The sequence below is a fragment of the Coturnix japonica genome, chromosome 6 (assembly GCF_054131305.1).
Source record: "Coturnix japonica strain WE chromosome 6, WE-NBRP24, whole genome shotgun sequence".
NCBI classification, from domain to species: Eukaryota; Metazoa; Chordata; class Aves; order Galliformes; family Phasianidae; genus Coturnix; species Coturnix japonica.
In genome coordinates, this window is record NC_140668.1 from 4,241,938 (window position 1) to 4,259,503 (window position 17,566).

Sequence of the window (17,566 nt, forward strand, 5' to 3'; positions counted from 1 at the left end):
GATTCATAATGCCCTTTGTGATGTCATAATGCCCTTTCTGACGTCATAATGCCCCTTTGTGGTGTCATAATGCTTCTTTGTGAGGTATCTGTGGTGCCATTGATAATGAAGTGTGATGAACTGGAAGGCTTTCAGTAGAATTGGTCCGGGTCTTCAAACCAAAGGCTGTGAGGTGCTGCTCTTGTTGACGCAGGCTGTGAAAGATGACTTGAGCTCTAAGAGTAATTTCCCTTCTGCTCTTGATAGGAACGTCAAACCCACAATTAGAATATTAAGAAGATAATATAAAATTTTGTGCTGCTGGACTGAGGACTTCCATTAGCTGTTAGCCATAGTTTGGAACTTGCAAAGCAATCATATTGGAGCCTTGCTGGGCAACCTGCTCCAGTGTCTCACCACACCCACAGTAAAGCATTTCTTCCTAATATCCAATCCTAATCTACCTTCTTCCCATGTAAAGCCATTTCCCCTCATTCTGTTGCTACCTGCCCTTATGAAAAGTCCCTCCCCAGCCTTCCCTGTAGGCCCTCTTCAGATACTGGAAGGCCACTCTAAGGTCTCCTTGGAGTCTTCTCCAGGCTGAAGAGCCCCATCTCTCTCAGCCTGTGCACATAGTAGAGGTGCTTTCAGCCCTCTCTGATCACCTTCATGGCCCTCCTCTGGACCTGCCTGAACATCTCCAAGTCCTTCTTGTGTTGAGGGCTCCAGAACTGCGTGCAGTGCTCCAGATGGGGTTTCAATGAGAGGAGTGTGGAGGGGCAGCACCACCTCCCTCGACCTGCTGGTCATGCTTCTGTGCTTTAAGCTTATGCTTTAAGGTCCTATATGCTTTAAGGTTTAGATAGTGCAGTCGCCTCACCTCTTCAGGTTTATCTGTGAAGGTCCCTTCCAAGTGAACCGTGCTGATCCAGACAGTTCGGATTGCTCATTAAAGTGTTTTAGTAAGTTGGGCTGGTCCTACGAAGCAGTATGACTGCAGTAAGCAGTGTACATGGTGCGCTGTGAGTACTGCACACATTCCTCTTGGCAGCTTGTGGAACAGAAACTGTGCATTGTTTGGATTGTGTAAGTATTCCTGTTGGTCTCTTGTGATGCTTACCTTCTTAGAGCACCTTTCCTCGTTTGGCTCTACATATTTTGGTTCCTTACTTGTTCTGTTTGGCTTAGCAGGGAAGGTCTTCTTCTGAAGCATCCTCAGTCTTGGTCTGGGCAGCATACTTAGAAATGACATGGACGTTACATGAGTGGGTGGTCAAAGGGGGGAAGAACTCACCTTTCTGATCTGTTTCCTTTTAGAACACAGTCCTGGAGAGGATTTGCTTTCCTTGTTTCCTGGAGACTTGGATTCTTAGATGGTTTTGACTGCAGCTATTTCTGATGTTAATTCCTTTTTCTGTACTTTAGTAGCCAAGTGCAAGTGGAGTGCCTTGGGAATTGTCTGAAGTTGCCAGGTTGCGTGTGATCACATATGTAACGTGGAGTTATGTGTGGTGCCAGTGATAATTAAGTGTGATGAACTTGAAGGCTTTCAGTACAATTTCAGCCCTAATGTAAACAGTGACTTGAACTCTGGAATTCTGTGTAAAATCATTAGCTAGCTTGTGGTCCAGGTCTTGAAACCAAAGGCTATGAGGTGCTGCTCTTGTTGACGCAGGCTGTGAAAGATGACTTGAGCTCTAAGAGAAATTTCCCTTCTGCTCTTTATATGAACGTCATATCAACAATTAGAATATTAAGAACATAATATAAAAGTTGTTGCTGCTGGCCTGTGGACTTCCATTAGCTGTTAGCCATAGTTTGGAACTTGCAAACCAATCTTATTTAGACTTTAGTGGTGAAATCTTCTGATGAAATCTTCCTTCTAATTCTGCAAAAGAATCTCGGTGGAACATTTCTGTCTGAAAAGGCTCTGGCATATGAAGATGTGCCAGACTGCAGCCATGTGCCAGATGCGTTTGGATCCATGGAATTTTCTGATGTAGCTTCAGTGATTGAAGAATCTCCACTCGATCTAAATACTCAGAAAACAAAGCAGGTGTGTGAAGATGTACAGCTAGTTTCTTACAGAAAAAATACAGCTCTTAATCTAGAAATCTGCTTCTCATTGTATCTAGTGCTTACTCCATATTTAAGTATCTAGTGGACCTTGACCAAAGGAAGATAAAGATAGAGCAAAGAAGTATGTTAAGCATAAATTTTGTTGCCTTCTACCTGTAGGCCATGGTTGGTTTGACGTGATCCCTAACTCCAGTGTTTGGTTTGCACAGAAACAGCAAGCAAGGGAACAAGTAAAGGAGTCAGTGAGGATTTTAAAACACAATGGGAAGCGATAAGGCACAGTTAATAAGATTCTGGAGTTAGGCTGGAGGTAGGCAGAGGTTGAAAGGTACCGAAAGAAATTCAATCTTACTGTGTTGGACAACAAAATCCACTGTGATATTATTCAAGTGATAATTCATATTTATATGATAATATAATAATAATATCATATTAATATGATAATACCAAGTGATAATTCATATTTATGTTTAGATAAGCTGGTGAAGGTTAATCCTCAATGAAGAATTGAGATGAACAAATAAAAAAATGGTGTTTGACAGTCTATAAGAAACGAACTTATTCTAGGAGAGAATCAGAGTTTTCAACTGTTTTGTTCAATAGCCAAATAATGTATGATATTTTTATAAGCATTGTGTCTGACCTTCTCAGCTGTTAGAATTTCTTTGACAGTAACTTCTCCGGCTGTGATCAGAAAACCTTTTGTTCCGTCTCTGGCACCATTCGAGGCATGATACTCAACTGGGTGATATGGAATTCACACTGTCAACTCCAGTGACAAGAAAAGTGGCATCTAAGAAGCGTGCAAACACAGAGAATGTTGATGCAGAGTCAGTGTTAAGAAATGAGCTGCCCTTTGCATTTCCTGCTCCAAAGGCCTTCTTTTTGAAGAGCCAGACAGAGAAGCAAGTAGAAGGCATATCTTTTTAGGCGCCTACTTCCAAAGGTATGTTGTATCTAACAAATGGAAACCTAGAACATGTGTAGCTTAGGAATTTTTTACTTTTAATATGAATGCAGTACTTGTAGGTCCTAAAATTCTGAAAGGTTTCAGTGTGGGGTTTATTTGGTCACAGCACATACAGCTGCCATCCTGTACATCTGACAGTGCACTGCAAGCGGTTTAACCATATATCAGGGCATGGTACACGTCTGTTAATGATAGAAGTTCTCACAGTTTCACAAGGAGCATGCCTTGAGATGCATTCAGATAATGAGATAAGTGCTGTGTTCCTAAAACTAGCATGTGTCTCCACTCTCCATCGAGATTTAGTAGATAATTTCTTTAACAATTATGATGAGAGTTTTGTTTTGTTTTTATTTTTTTCTGGGCTATTATTTTGAGTGAAAGAAAAGGGTATGCTTTTATTTAAGCGAGCTTTTGATTGCATCATGCTTCTAAATTAAATGTAACCTACTGAATTCCTCATGATAGCATACGAGTACTTGCGTGTATCTGTTCTCCCTAATAGAGGGAGAAGAGACTCAGTGAACCTGGACAGTGTTACCCAGGGTTGTGAGAACAGCTAAATGATTGTTGAGAACTGGTCAACTCGTGAGCCTGAGACCTGGGATCCTCCATCCTAGGGTGGAACTTTACTGGAGCACGTGGGTGCCACAGCAACAAAAGGACTGTGTACAATAGACTGAGAGTTTGCTGAGTTTCTTGGTTTACAGAAAGCACAACTAACTCAGCAGCAAGTGACGTATTTGGGATAGGAGATGACAGCTGGACTTTGAACCTTAAGGACTGCCAAGAAAGAAGCCATCTGCTCAACCCCTGAGCTGCAAACTGCCAAGGAACTCCATACGTTGCCAGGAATGACAGGAGGGTGCCAACCATGGATACACAGCTACGGACTGATGGTAAACTTGAAACAGCTTGAAGTGAGTAAGGGATATCCAGGGTGCACTGGTGCTCAATATTCAAGAAGCCCATCAATCTACACTGGGCCAAAGGATACCAGTTTTAATATCTCATGCAGTGTTTACTGTATTGGAGGCAAAAGGGGGACATTGGCTTTCACCCCACAGAATCACAGAATCACAGAATTACCCGGGTTGGAAGGGACCTCAAGGATCATGTAGTTCCAACCCCCCTGCCTAGCAGGGCCACCAAACATACGCCTTTACTAGATCAGGTTGCCCAGGGCCCCGTCCAACCTGGTCTTGAACACCTCCAAGGACGGGGCATCCACAACCTCACTGGGCAGCCTGTTCCAGGACCTAACCACCCTTCTAGTAAAGAACTTTCCCCTAACATCCAACCTAAATCTTCCCTCCTTCAACTTAAAACCATTTCCCCTAGTCCTGCTATTATCAGCCCTTTCGAAGAGTTTACTCCCCTCCTGGGAGTAAGTTCCCTTCATGTACTGAAAGGCTGCAATGAGGTCACCCCGCAACCTTCTCTTCTCCAGGCTGAACAAACCCAACTCCCTCAGCCTGTCCTCATAGGGGAGGTGCTCCAGCCCCCTGATCATCTTCCTGTCCCTCCTCTGGACCCTTTCCAAAATCTCCATATCTTTTTTGTACTGAGGGCTCCGCACCTGGACACAGTACTCCAGATGGGGCCTCACAAGAGCAGAGTAGAGAGGGACGATCACCTCCCTATCCCTGCTGACCACCCCTCTCCTGATGGAGCCCAGGATCCCATTTGCTTTCCGGGCTGCCAGAGCGCACTGCTGGCTCATGTTAAGTTTCTCATCTATCAGGACCCCTAGGTCTTTTTCAGCCGAGCTGCTCTCAAGGACAACTCCTCCCAGCCTGTACAGGTGCCTGGGGTTCTTCCGGCCCAAGTGCAAAACCTTGCACTTTGCTGTGTTGAACCTCATTAGGTTCACCCGAGCCCAGCTTTCCAGCCTGTCAAGGTCCCTCTGAATGGCATCTGTTCACCCCAAAGATTCCCGAAATACCAGGCCATCCTGGTAGAGCAGGGTGATATAGAAATAATTGTAACTACTATTGCCAACCCAGTATCTTTCCTTAGCGGAACTCCCCTGGTGGAGAACCAGGATGACATCACTGCTTTGAAACAACTGATGCTGCACATTACATCCAGTCGGTCGGAGCTGAAGGACGAACCCTTAGAAGATGCAGAAGACGCCTGGTTTACCAGCAGCTGCAGTTTTGTGAGACAAGGAGGCTGTAAGGCAGGACATGCAGTAACTGCTACTGAGCAGGGAATGGAAGCACAACCATCAGCCGTGGGGACTACCCCTCAGAAGGCTGAAATAACTGCCTTGACGAGAGCCTTAATGATATGGACAGATGCTAAATATGTGTTTGGGGTGTCACACGCTCATAGTACCATCTGAAAAGAGCAAGGATTGCTCACACACAAGGAAAAGAGCATGATGTAAATGTACCTATGTTGTAGGGCACAGTTCTCTATCCAGGCCCAAGTCTGTGTGGGTGTCTCCTCTATCCACAAAGCTGCTCACACTGCAGGAGGCACAGGCTGAGAGGAGAGGCCAGAGCAGCTCTCCCACTGTGACACGGAGCAGCAGGATACAAGTAAAGGAAGGCCCCGCAGCGGTACTGGGAAGGTTCCACACAGTCATCAATTTTTCATCTGAAAGGTAAAGAGGAATTCCCTTTTCTGCCCCTATCATCATTGGTCGGGTGAGTAGCAATGATGCCCGGTGTGCTTCCATCAATGGAGCAGAATAGGCGGAAGGCTGGGGTGCAGGCTGACCTCTGCTGAGGTGAGTGGGGGCTCAGGGTGTTGCTCAGTGGTAGATTTGTTCACACTGAGTTCTAACAGGAAACTTGCTCAACATCGAAGGCCTTGCAAAAGTCTGGCTGAGTGATGTCAGTTGCTTTTCCTTTCCCTACTGATGCTGTCACTCCACTGTAGAAGGCCACCAAAGCGACCAGGCTGCATGTCTCCGTTTCCGCTGTTTCTCCATTTCCTTCTTGTTGCTCCCTGTAACCAGCAGGTTCAGCCATGCTGCTTTCCTGCCTCCTCTACTGTGTTTCGTGTGGTCGGGATGGAGCTCAGAGCTCCAGCTCTGAGTAAGGTTTTCTGAGAAAGTTACCATCTCTTTTCCATTCCTTTACCCCTAAAAACAGTTTTCCAGTGTCTCTCATGCAAGAATTCTTTGAACAGCCTGCAGCTGACTCTCCTGAAGCTCAGGATCCTGACTTTGCTTTTTGCCAGGCCTGCATTCCTTGAGATGAGGAACTCTAGGAGGGCATGGTCACTACAGCCCTGACCACCTCCAGTCTTAACCCCTGCTGTGCACCATGTCCAGTAATGCTTCCCTTCTGCTTGGTGTGCTTAATACTTGACCCACAAAGTTATTGTCAGTGCACTCCAGCAGGCTCTCAGACAGCTTGCAGCAACTGGGATTGGTGCTGGGTGGTTGCTGGGAGGTGTCTCAGCAGAAAAGCTGGGCTGGGGTGGGCGTGCTATGTCAGTCCTCATCGCAGCTGGCAGAGAGAGTTAGAGGAGGGTGATGGGTGCTGCCTGCTCTCAGTGCTACTGCACTGAATTTGGGACACAGCAGCACACTGGTGAGTGAGCTGGGAGGGAGACGGACTGCCGCTGTGCATGGCAAGGCCAGAGCTGGAGGATTGTCAAACACGTGAGTCATGCTGGTGCAGCCATTGCAGCTGCAGCAGGAGTAGAAGACAAAGAGGTTTTGTAGAGGACAGAGGGTGGTGATTCATGGTTTGATGTCCAGGTGGAGGCCGATAACAAGTGGTGTCATCCAGGAGTCTGTCTTGGGACCAGTGCTTTTTTACATGGTTATCAGAGACACCAATGATGCAATGGAGTGCACCTTCTGCTGTTTGCTGAGTGGTGCGGCTGACGCAGTGGAAGGAAGGGATGCCATTCAGAGGGAGCTCAACCGAGAGGTTGGCCTAGGTGAATTTAATGAGGTTCAACACAGCAAAGTGCAAGGTTTTGCACTTGGGCTGGAGGAATCCCAGGCATTTCTACAGACTGGGAGGAGCAGTCCTTAAGAGAAGCCCCGCAGAGAAGGACCTGGGGGTCCTGGTGGATGAAAAACAGAACGTGAGCCATCAGCGTGCTCTTGCAGCTCAGAGAGCAAATGGTCCCCTGGGCTCCATCAGAAGAGGGGATGGCCAGCAGGGACAGGGAGGTGATTGATCTTCATGATCCTTGAGGTCCCTTCCAACCCGGGCCATTCTATGATTCTGTGATTACACTCGCTGTCAGAAAGAATGGCAGCTGTACAGAAGCTGGATATATTTTGGGACAGTTCTTGTAACCAGTTGATTTTAAGACCTTGCCCGAGTCAAGAGTCTAAATTGAGTGTCAGAAGAAAGCTGGTAAAGTGGCTATTGCTCATTCTTTTTCATTTGCTGATTCTTTCATTCGGGTTCCTTTTCCAAAGGAGATTCTGGTGATGGAAGCAATTGAAGAAAGAACCAAAGCAGGTCTTGCCAAGAGTGCTTGAAGTCCCTGTGGAGAGAAGCAAAGAACTTGGGCTTCCTCTGGGATGCTCCCCACCATGTCTCAGGAAGGAGACAACTGCTGTTCCACTTTCTGCTCTGTGTGTGGAAAGGTACGTCTGGGTTTCTTCTGCTTGTTTATTCTTTCTTTTTCAGGCTTTGAAGGAGAAGGGGTGGAGCAACGGGAGACTCACTGGTCGTTTGTTACCTCAAGAACAGGATGGATTCTGCATTGACTGTGAAAAACCTGGGCTAGTAGCATGGGCATGTTTCAGGCTGGACTTTTCCTTCTTGGTTTCCTTTTGGCTACAGGGAGACAGCTGTCTAAAGGTGTGTTTTCATACCCACTCTCCAAAACCATGTTTCATTGTTGCAGGTGGTTCAGTGTGCTCTTGCAGTGCAGATGCTGTAGTTTGCTGTAAAATCTGAATTGTTTCTGTTCCTAGGGGAGGACTGGGAGGAGGTAGTGAGAAGAGAATTCAATGCCTTAGGTGTATCTTAGTGAGAAATGTTGGCATGAGGTGCTGAAAGTCTTGAGTTGTCAAAGGCCAGTGAGGCTCAGACTCCTTAACCTGCTGGAGCAGGGTGGAAGCAAGGAGTGGGCACTGCCGTCACACAAGCTGCACTTGGTTCTGGTCTGCCAGGTCTGTGCTGGCCTGGATTTCTTCTGAGAAGTTTGTTGGAGCTGCTTGGAGTAGTGAAGGGTGGGGAGGAAGTGCTGCTCAAGAGCTAAGGCTCTGCATGATCATCTTGGATGGTTTTAGCCATGATATCTGAAGACATAGTTTCCATCAGAATGATCCCAACATTGTGCGAGTGTCTCAGATGTATGAGAGCACCCGCCTCCTCCAGCTGAGCCATAGGAAAGCTAACTGTGCCCAGTAATTACAGCTTCTGCAGATTGAATATGCTTCCAAGTGTTTTCCTTAGTGATCAATAATGTCCCAGCACTCTGAGATTCCATCTCTGGCACAGTCTGGAGCATCTCTGCAATCCTTGGTTGCTGGAGGGCACGTGGTGAGTGCATGGACAGGGTGGCACAAACGCGTGCGTGTGCTGAGGAGTTGGGTTGCACACAGGTGCACACAAAGGGGTGTTTGTGGAAGGTGTAGGCACGTAGGTGTTCCCAGGGATGGTTTGCACACGTCTGTGAATGCAAAGGAGGGCACACGATGCAGAGTGTGCATGGGGGTGTGCAAAGCAGGCAGGGTGGTGAATGGGTGTGTGTGTGCACATGGATAGGGGAAGGTTGGGGTTACAGGTTGACCTGTGCTGAGGTGAGTGGGGACTCACGGTGTTGCTCAGTGGTAGATTGGTTCACACTGAGTGCTAACAGGAAACTCGCACACCCTTTTTGTTTCAGCTGTGCCAGCGCTGTGATCCCTTGCTGCAGGGATGGGGTGTTGGAAGGATGGTGTGCGTGCCGAGCTCCCATCTCTTGCAGGAATCAAGTGTAGAGCAAAAGGGATGTTTGGGCCAGGTGACTGTAAGAAGGCTGGCTGCTTTGGATGGTGGTAGCTGATGGAAACAGGTGCTCTGGGGACCGTTCAGCTTTTAACAGAAGACAGGGGTCCTGCAGCAAGAACGACTAGGTTCTCTAATGGCTTCAGATGTGCACACTGAGTACATCCCTGCAGACATTTACCGGTAGGTGGCTCTTGCAGAAGAAGATTCAAGCAGCAGAACCTTTTGCTCAGCTACAGCACACAAATGCTACAAAAGCAGGAACAACCTGCAAGCTCTGGGTCTGTTTGTCTTGCACAGGCATGCACTAACTGCGTTTGATGGTACCCCCCATCCTTGATTTCCTTCCCTGCTTCTTGTCTGATGACGCTGCTGAGCCAGGAACAAGCTGCCCAGTGTGGCAGAGCATGGTGCAGAGCTGTGCTGGGACCTCCTCCCCTTCATCTGCTGCAGATCAGTGCCCCACACGTGCCATTGGGATGCTCTGGCACGGGATGTGCCTCCAACCCAAAGCTCCTTCCCACCTCCCAAGGAAAAACAAAGCAACCCAAGCATCTCCAGCAAAGCTGCCCAGCAGACAGCAGGGAATGCAAACAGCTTCTGGCTGCTCCCCTACACTCCCGTCCTAAGTAAGAGACCCTATGAGGACTGGCTGGGAAATCAGTGCATGACACACGTGAGTGTGCACAGGATTGTGCAAAGCAGTGGGGTTCCACGAGTTTGTGTGTGTGTGTATCTCTGCTGTTATGAAAGCATGGGAAGACTTACTGAGTCCCAGATAATTACTTATCCTCAAATGATTTTTCCTGGCCAAAGTTAGAGCCTCTCACAGGTAATCGAGATCAACAGGCTGTTGTTGCACAATCAACAGACACAATCTAGATGATCAGCTGAGGAAAATAAAGCATCATGCGAAGGGTACTAGATAAGTGAGCAGCTTGAGATCTGCACATTTATGTGATGCTCATGGTCTTAGACAATATTTGCCTAGAGAGGTCACATTGAATGAAAGCAAACTCTAAGATGAATGAAAATATGCACAGGAGAAGAAGCCTCTGAGGCTTCTCAAGTGTTATGACCAGAAGACATAAACTCTGTTAAAGCAAACGTTTCTCTCTATTTTTTGTGTTATTCCAGGCAGGCCTTGATTACCGCCTGAACACATGCTGTGGAAGCCCAGCTTATGCAGCACCAGAGCTAATCCAGGGCAAAGTGTCTATTGGCTCAGAGGGATGTAGAGCGGTGTTTGTTTTCCCCTCTTTCCCTTCCCTCTCCACAGAGCATTTCAAGGCAGTGGAGCTCAGGTAGGCTCTCTTGGTTTCCCTTCTGAATTCTGCTAGGTTGCATCGCTTGGTAGCTCTCAGAAGCTGTCAGTGGCCACAGACTAGAAAAGTGCAATTGGTCTAAGTTCACACAGCTGGCTGGTTTGTCTCTGGCTAATCCTGAACTGCCTCAAGCGACTGCTTTGGGGCTCTACAGAACAGCAACTTCAGAGATCTCTTTCTATTACTAAGTGTTTGAAAGAGCAATTTGCTCTGTTAATTATCCATCATTTCTGTGCAGTCTGTTTTGTCAGACTTGTCTTTAGCTTCCAAGTTGTATGTGAAGAATTGTTTCCGTTGTAATGCACAATGAACTAAAAATTGAGAGATGAAAATGTGAAGAGTTTTTCCAGCTTTGATTTCATGTCTGGAATTTTGGAACCCACTACTTGCAGTTGTTAATCTGTCCAAACTGGTCTGGTTTGGGATGCCCTCGTACTTCTTGAATCGCTGTTAAAGGCGGAGCAATTCCTGCAAGTGCCATGGCCCCACTGTTGTTCTAATTCTTGTTTCTTTGTTTTCCACACGCTGCTTTTCAAGCCTCCTTTTTCTTTACAGTCAAAGTGAGAATTGCACTGTGAGGTGACTGAACCTTGTTGTGCCTGTACATAAATAGAACAGCAGCAAAGCCAGACAGGTGACTGTGCTGACAGCTCTCGTAGCCAGTAACACATAACTGTGCTAAATCCCTTGTGACGGCTTTGATTTCATTTTTGCCAGTGAAATCCTTGTAAAAGGAACTGCAGCAGTGTGATGAGCTAAGGTGAAGATGCTGGTTTTAGTAGTGCTCTAAGCTGAGTGAAAGGGCAATTGAATGAGGGTTATATGCTTTCTCTGGGACGATAAGGTTTTATTTCCTGAGGGAAAGAGCCAGCTTTTCATGGGCTATATGTGGGCTTTGGCAAGGGCAGACAATCCAGTCTGTCAGGAAGCCATTTGAGGTGCTTCAGGTTTGTAAGCTTGTCTTTTAGTTTTTCAGGCGGATATTTGGAGCATGGGTGTAGTGCTGTATGCTCTGCTGTGTGGGTTTTTCCTTTGGATGATGACAATATGATGGCACTCTACAGGAGGATACCAGTGGGTATCAGTGGTGCTAGAATACACTGAGAAGGGAAATAGCTGAGCTTGACAAGAGGCCTTGCTTTTCGGATGGCAGAACATGCTGAGCTGTGGGTAGAAAGGCCACAGCACAGTCTGCTGAATATTGTCCCTGTTTTTGCTGCTTTGTCTACCAGTATTTTGTGGATTTGGTTCTACGCTTGGTTGGCCTATGTGGCACTGTAGCCTAATTCTGTACCATGATAGCATACAGAATTTAAGGAGAAGTATTTTCCTGCCAATGGGCTGGATTTTTTTGTATCTGGTTCTTCAACTGGCTGCTCCCTATACTATCTGTAGTAAAAATAGAGACACATCATTTGATTTCCCTGAAATGAATGTTCCTAAATGCCAGCTCTTCTCATGTCTACAAAGATCAAAGTTCTGCATTTGCTATTAGAATTTCCTCTTCCAGAATCAGGAGGTAATGTAGGACCCCACAGATTGCCTTCAGAATCCAACAGTTAGTTCTGTTTCCTTTCGGAGTGCATAACAACCTGAGCACATGAATTGAATGACGTGGCTTGTTAGTCTGGTACAAACTCTGCTGTACACTGAAACCTGGTCCATTTGTAAGCAGGACTTTGTCCATCTCTGCAGGACAGCAGAAAACCCTTTGTGCTAATCATGATGCCAAGAAGCAGAATGCGGCAGATGATCCAACTGCTTCAGGTGTTCATTTCCTTAAAACTGAATAGTTTTGGACTGAGAGTTTGTAAGCAGAACGGAGCTCTTAAAGCTGTCAGAGATTATTTCTGCACTGTTCAATTCTATCTGCCTAACATACACCGGATCTCAGAACTGCATTGCTTGAACTGGTGGAACTTGTTAAAGTGAACTGGGATGAGCAAGTTTTAGAACTTAGTCAGAATGCAGTAAAAAATGGATAATCTCATGAGTATTAAGGTACAGGCTTGCTATTTCTGCACTGAATTTGTTTTTATTTTACATGGCTGTGATCTGAAAGTTGCTTGAAACGCAGGCACCTAGGCACTGTTGTGTAACTGAATTTCACACGATAGGTCCTGAAATATCCTGGAATCAAAAACTCTGACTTGTTTTAAGTCTGCTGCTTGAGTCTAATCAGGGTCATAGTGTCTGTGTGCAGTGTTTCTTTCCCTGTAATGCTCCACATCATTTCATTTTGGGAATATTGAAGGAAATGGACTATGTGCCATAACTGTTGTTAGAACAAAGTATGTCTGGTGTGATCTTATGCATAGGTTCTGTAACTGCTCTTCACAGCTCAGGTGTTTGACCTTCCTTTTGGTGAAGTGATGAAATACTGCTGGTTTCTATTTGTGCTTCTAGGCACCTTGAAGCTCTTAGGAATAGAACAATTGTCTCCAGTTCTTTTCAATGATATCAGTAACAGCTCGAGTGTTGCTGCCCACTAGGTAGACCCAAAGAAGCAGATTACAGTGAAACAACACACGAGCTGGACCTGAATGAGGATCACTTTCAAGACAGTGGCTATGCTGCTTCAAGCCTACTTGCTTCTTCCTGCCGCCACTCTATTACCAAGTATCAACAACCTCTTGCATGATTCAACTTGCAAATGTTTGAAACTAACCCTTGTGTTTCTATGCCTTCCTAGGTGATTCGAGCCCTTGTCAACCCCAAAGATCCAAACCAAGCAGTGTCTTTCCATCAATGGAGAGTTCTTATTAAGCATGAATCGCTGCAATTCGGATGACAGCCTTCCACATGGTAACAGTGATGGACACAAGGGGCTCATCCACGTTCATGCTCTCATATCTCCTGGCTCTGCTGAAGCTCCTGACCTGAGCCTGCCAGACACAGCAGTCACCTGCCTGGATTGTGACCCAGCGCCTTTGCAGTGCTGCCCATCCCAAGCACAGCCCGAGTGTCCCAGCAGCAGCACCACCATGCAGGAGCAGGGCAGCATCAGTGAGGTGAAGCTGAGCATCTTAGATGGGGACTTAGAGTCAGGCTGCCAGTCCCAGGCACCAGGCAGCAGCACCAGCTCTGAGCCACTCTCATCTTGACAAGAGGAGTCCCATCTTCACCCTTGACCTCTCAAGCCCTCCTGTCTTTTATTGAATAAAGTCACTCTCATGCTCAGTCATCGCCTCGACTGCATTCTGAGTCTTCAATCACAGGGATTGGGATGAATGCAACAAACAGCAAGGCAGCTCAGCTTGCAATGCTATGGCTGTGGGGTTCGTGCAGGCAGAGCTCTGGGTTCCCATTTTGCCTGGCTTTGGGATGTCTGCAGCAAGATCTCTACCATTTTGTATGGGAGCAAATAATCTCTAGCATCCAGGTTGCTGCTCATGATATATCCCAGTCTTCCTGGCTGTCACTTTGTGATACTTTTCAAAGCCTTCTGATACTCTTTGATGCCTTGGCTGCTCCCTAACACCTCTGTCCTCCTGCCATGTTGACTCACGTCTCCCACTTTTAAGCTGGCTTTGCAGATCATCTCCAGCCCTGTCATCATCACGCTGCAGCAGGAGGTGCTCACCTGGCCCAATGTCTGGCAGTACTGCTTGTTCTGCAGATGAGCAGCTGCCTCCTCATCTCTTCAGCTACAGTAGTTTTTCTCAGGGCAGTTAGATGCAGTCATGCTCCTCTGGATTTGGTGTGTTAAAACCATGCTGCATGGCAGCAGTCAGTGCAATACAAAGGTGTTCTGTGTGCCACAGCATTTCTCCAGGGGCTGCCAAAGGTAGAAGCACAACACAGCACCATCCTTCTGACAGTAATGTCTGTGAGTGTTAGACATGTGAGCACTGCATCATCCCCAGCGTGTCAGTGCTTTTCCACACCAACCTGACTCTCACACTCTGCACTGAATGTAACTCTGCTCTTGTGGAGACAAATGCTTTCTGTCACATCCTCCATCCCTGCAACCATTTGCCGGTAGGCAGCTCTTGCAGAAGAATCAAGCAGCAGAACCTTGTGCTCACCCTACAGCATGCAAATGCTATGAAAGCAGAAATAACCTGGCATGCTCTGGGTCTGCAAGGCTGCACAGATGGGAGAGGTAGATTGTGTTTTTGCAGTGGAAGTTTCCAGTATTTTCAGTACATAGTGTAGGCCCTAACTGAATGTATAACCCTCTTGTAAAACAGCTGTATAAGTAGTTTTTGCACCAAGAAAGTTGCTGAACAGAATTAAGTTCAGACTGGGGGCATTCTGACATGGGTAGAATTGAGACAAGCACAAGATAAATACAGGGTGGGTAGAGCCCAGCACAGGACAGAATGAATGTACTGACTTTTGGAAACATTGCCCTTCTCTGTCCGCAGAAAAGTACAAGGCAGACCTAAAAACAAGAGGTTGGTAATTGACCTTCTATGGAAATGAATCCTAGCCACAGTCTCGAGGAGTCTGTGAGCCTGAGATGCTCAACCAATGAGAGCCATGAGAGCATCACCTGCAGTGGGTTTAGGGCACAGAACAGAATTGATTTCACTGACTGGTGTGCAGTTTCTCCCTTGCCAATAGGGGATGTGCGCGCAGTATTGCAATAATGAATAAGCACTGCTGCTATCGCTGCCATCTTTGCCTAACTAGAAATCTTTGACTTTGAGAGTTTCTCACACAAGGGGAGAGGGTAAGAAAGTAAAGAGGCACAGAAAACTAAGGGAAACTGCTCTTCTTTATCTTATCTATAAAAATTGATACGATGCTGTTGTGCATTTTTTTTAATTTTATTTTTAATTTTTTGCTAATGTCAGTTAGATTGTTTTAAAATATCCACACACCAAAATCTGACTACCAAGCAAATGTAATGAAAATGAAATGAAGGTGAGTTAGTGGAAAGCACAAGGCCATATTATATTAGGCTCCAGCAAATTTACAGGCAGTCACTGCACGAAGAGGTAGATCTGAGTTGCACATTATATGATTCCCACAAAGATTAAGGAAATCTGAAGCTTTCAATATATTTTTTTAATTCTTTTTTCATTTCATTTTTAAACACCTGACCCAGACCCCAACCCTCACAGGAGCTGTAAAGATAACAGCATTAACCAGCAATGTAACTCTAATCCTAACCCTTACCCTGATTCTAAAATCGTCCCTAACTCCAAATGCAACAACAAAAATGATGCTAGAAGTTTGTAGCAAAAGGAACCTTAACCCTGATCATAATCCAAAAAAAAAATCATTATGGTAACAATAATCTTTACCTTAAGAGTAATATTAATCAGAGCCCAGATGATGCCTGCATCCAATCAGAAGCATGCTTTGCATTATTTAAGAGTTGTATTTTTTCCAATGAACTCTCTCTATTATCACGTTTATAAAGTAACAGAGTCTGTTCTTTTTCTCCTGACACTGTGCCTTACTCCTGACATCCCCTGGAAATGACCCAGATAGGGCACCATCAAAGTAATGCTAATAGTAATGTCAATCCTAAGGGTATCTCTAGCCTCAGTGTTAATGGGACGCTAACAACAATCCCAACAGCCTTAAACATTCTGGTGGTGTGCAAGAGGTGCTGCCTTGCACATGCTGGGCAGTCCCATTGCCTGTTAAATGCAGGCGGCAGCGTAGAAACATGATGCCCGTGGTCAGAATGCCCTGTGGCAGATCCTGGCACCGGAGAACTGACCGGAGAACCATGAGAGAACTGACAACAAATCACGCGACATCAGAACCGACCCAGTGGTTATTTACAAGCCTTGGGAGACCCAGACAGGATCTCAGAGTGGTGAATGTAGGTACAGAAGTTGTTACTACTCTGTTTTCTTCTAAAAGAAGTGTTTTTTTTTCATCTCAGAAGTTGAGAGGGGGGGGGGGGGGCGGGAAAGGGATATCAATTTAATTACTCATTAATTTATTGACAGACATTCACGTTTGCTACGTTTGGAGAAGTTTTTATTTGTTTGCTGTGGTTTGATTTTTTTTTTTTCTTTTTTTTTTCCCCCTTCCCTCCTCTTCCATCTTTGTGTTCTTCCCCTATAATCAAAAGAACGGATCCCCAGGGTCTGTCCCGCAGACGATCTTTCCGTGGTCTCTGCTGCCACCTGCTGGCCAATAAGCGGAACTGCCACTGTTGGGCGTTTGGTGCCGCAGGAAGCACAACGCAGATCTGAGTTCTGACCGGTCTACGCAGCAAATCCGCCAATCTTTATTGCGATAAGCCCTCCAGACAAGAGCATAAAGTCTTTGCCTGAGGGCAGGGTTAGTAGTAATGGATGTCAGTTTTGAAATTTCAAGTCCATTCACCATAGCACTTTCTGCCTCCATGTCCCATAACCAGAGCAGCTATGCTGGCATGCTCGCTTGGTTTCTGTCTAAACCACTGTACTATATCCATCAGTTCAGCTGCTGTATTATGGGCAGCAGGGTTTGGGGGGTGGACACTGGTCAGGGCACTCCCACCAGCCTATCCTGCATTGTTTTGTTTTTTTTTTTTTCATTTTTGGGTTACAATCAGTCAGATCTCAAATAGATCTAGTCCAAATGGAACCTCAAAATCTGACCTTTTAGTGCCTTCATTTACAGAGTCCATTTTATACAGATTCCCTTGTACAGGGCCCCCATGGTCCTCCAGACAGTTGTTACTGATCTTCCATAGGAGAATGATTGAATTAGGTTTTTTCCCATCAAAACTGCCACCTGTCTTTCCAATTTTTCAACACTATCATTCAATAGCTGATTTGCATCAGCCTGAGCCTCTTCAGTTATGTTCAGACAGTTCAAGGCCATTAAAAGTGGCCATGCCACCATGAACACAGCTAACTGTCATTCTCAAGTTGTAAGTATGTCTTTGCTAAGACCATGGAAATACTCAGTCAGGTGGGCCAGGGACTCATGGACCCTCCCTCCGTCCCACACAGGGCCCCATTTTTCAGTGACAGAAGCAGTGCTGCATTTTGAGGATCCTAGGAATCCCAGGACATGCCCTGACAAAAGGTCATTCAAAGGGGTAGTCTTTCCCCATCCAAACAACTCCATGATATTCACAGAATCACAGAATTGTAGGGGTTGGAAGGGACCTCCAGAGACCACTGAGTCCAGCCCCCTGCCAAAGCAGGTTCCCTACACCACGTTGCACAGCTCAGCATCCAGGCAGGTCTTGAATATCTCCAGAGAAGGAGATTCCACAACCACCCTAGGATTTAGTGGAATTGGTTCTACGCTTGGTTGGCCTATGTGGCACTGTAGCCTAATTCTGTACCATGATAGCATACAGAATTTAAGGAGAAGTATTTTCTTGCCAATGG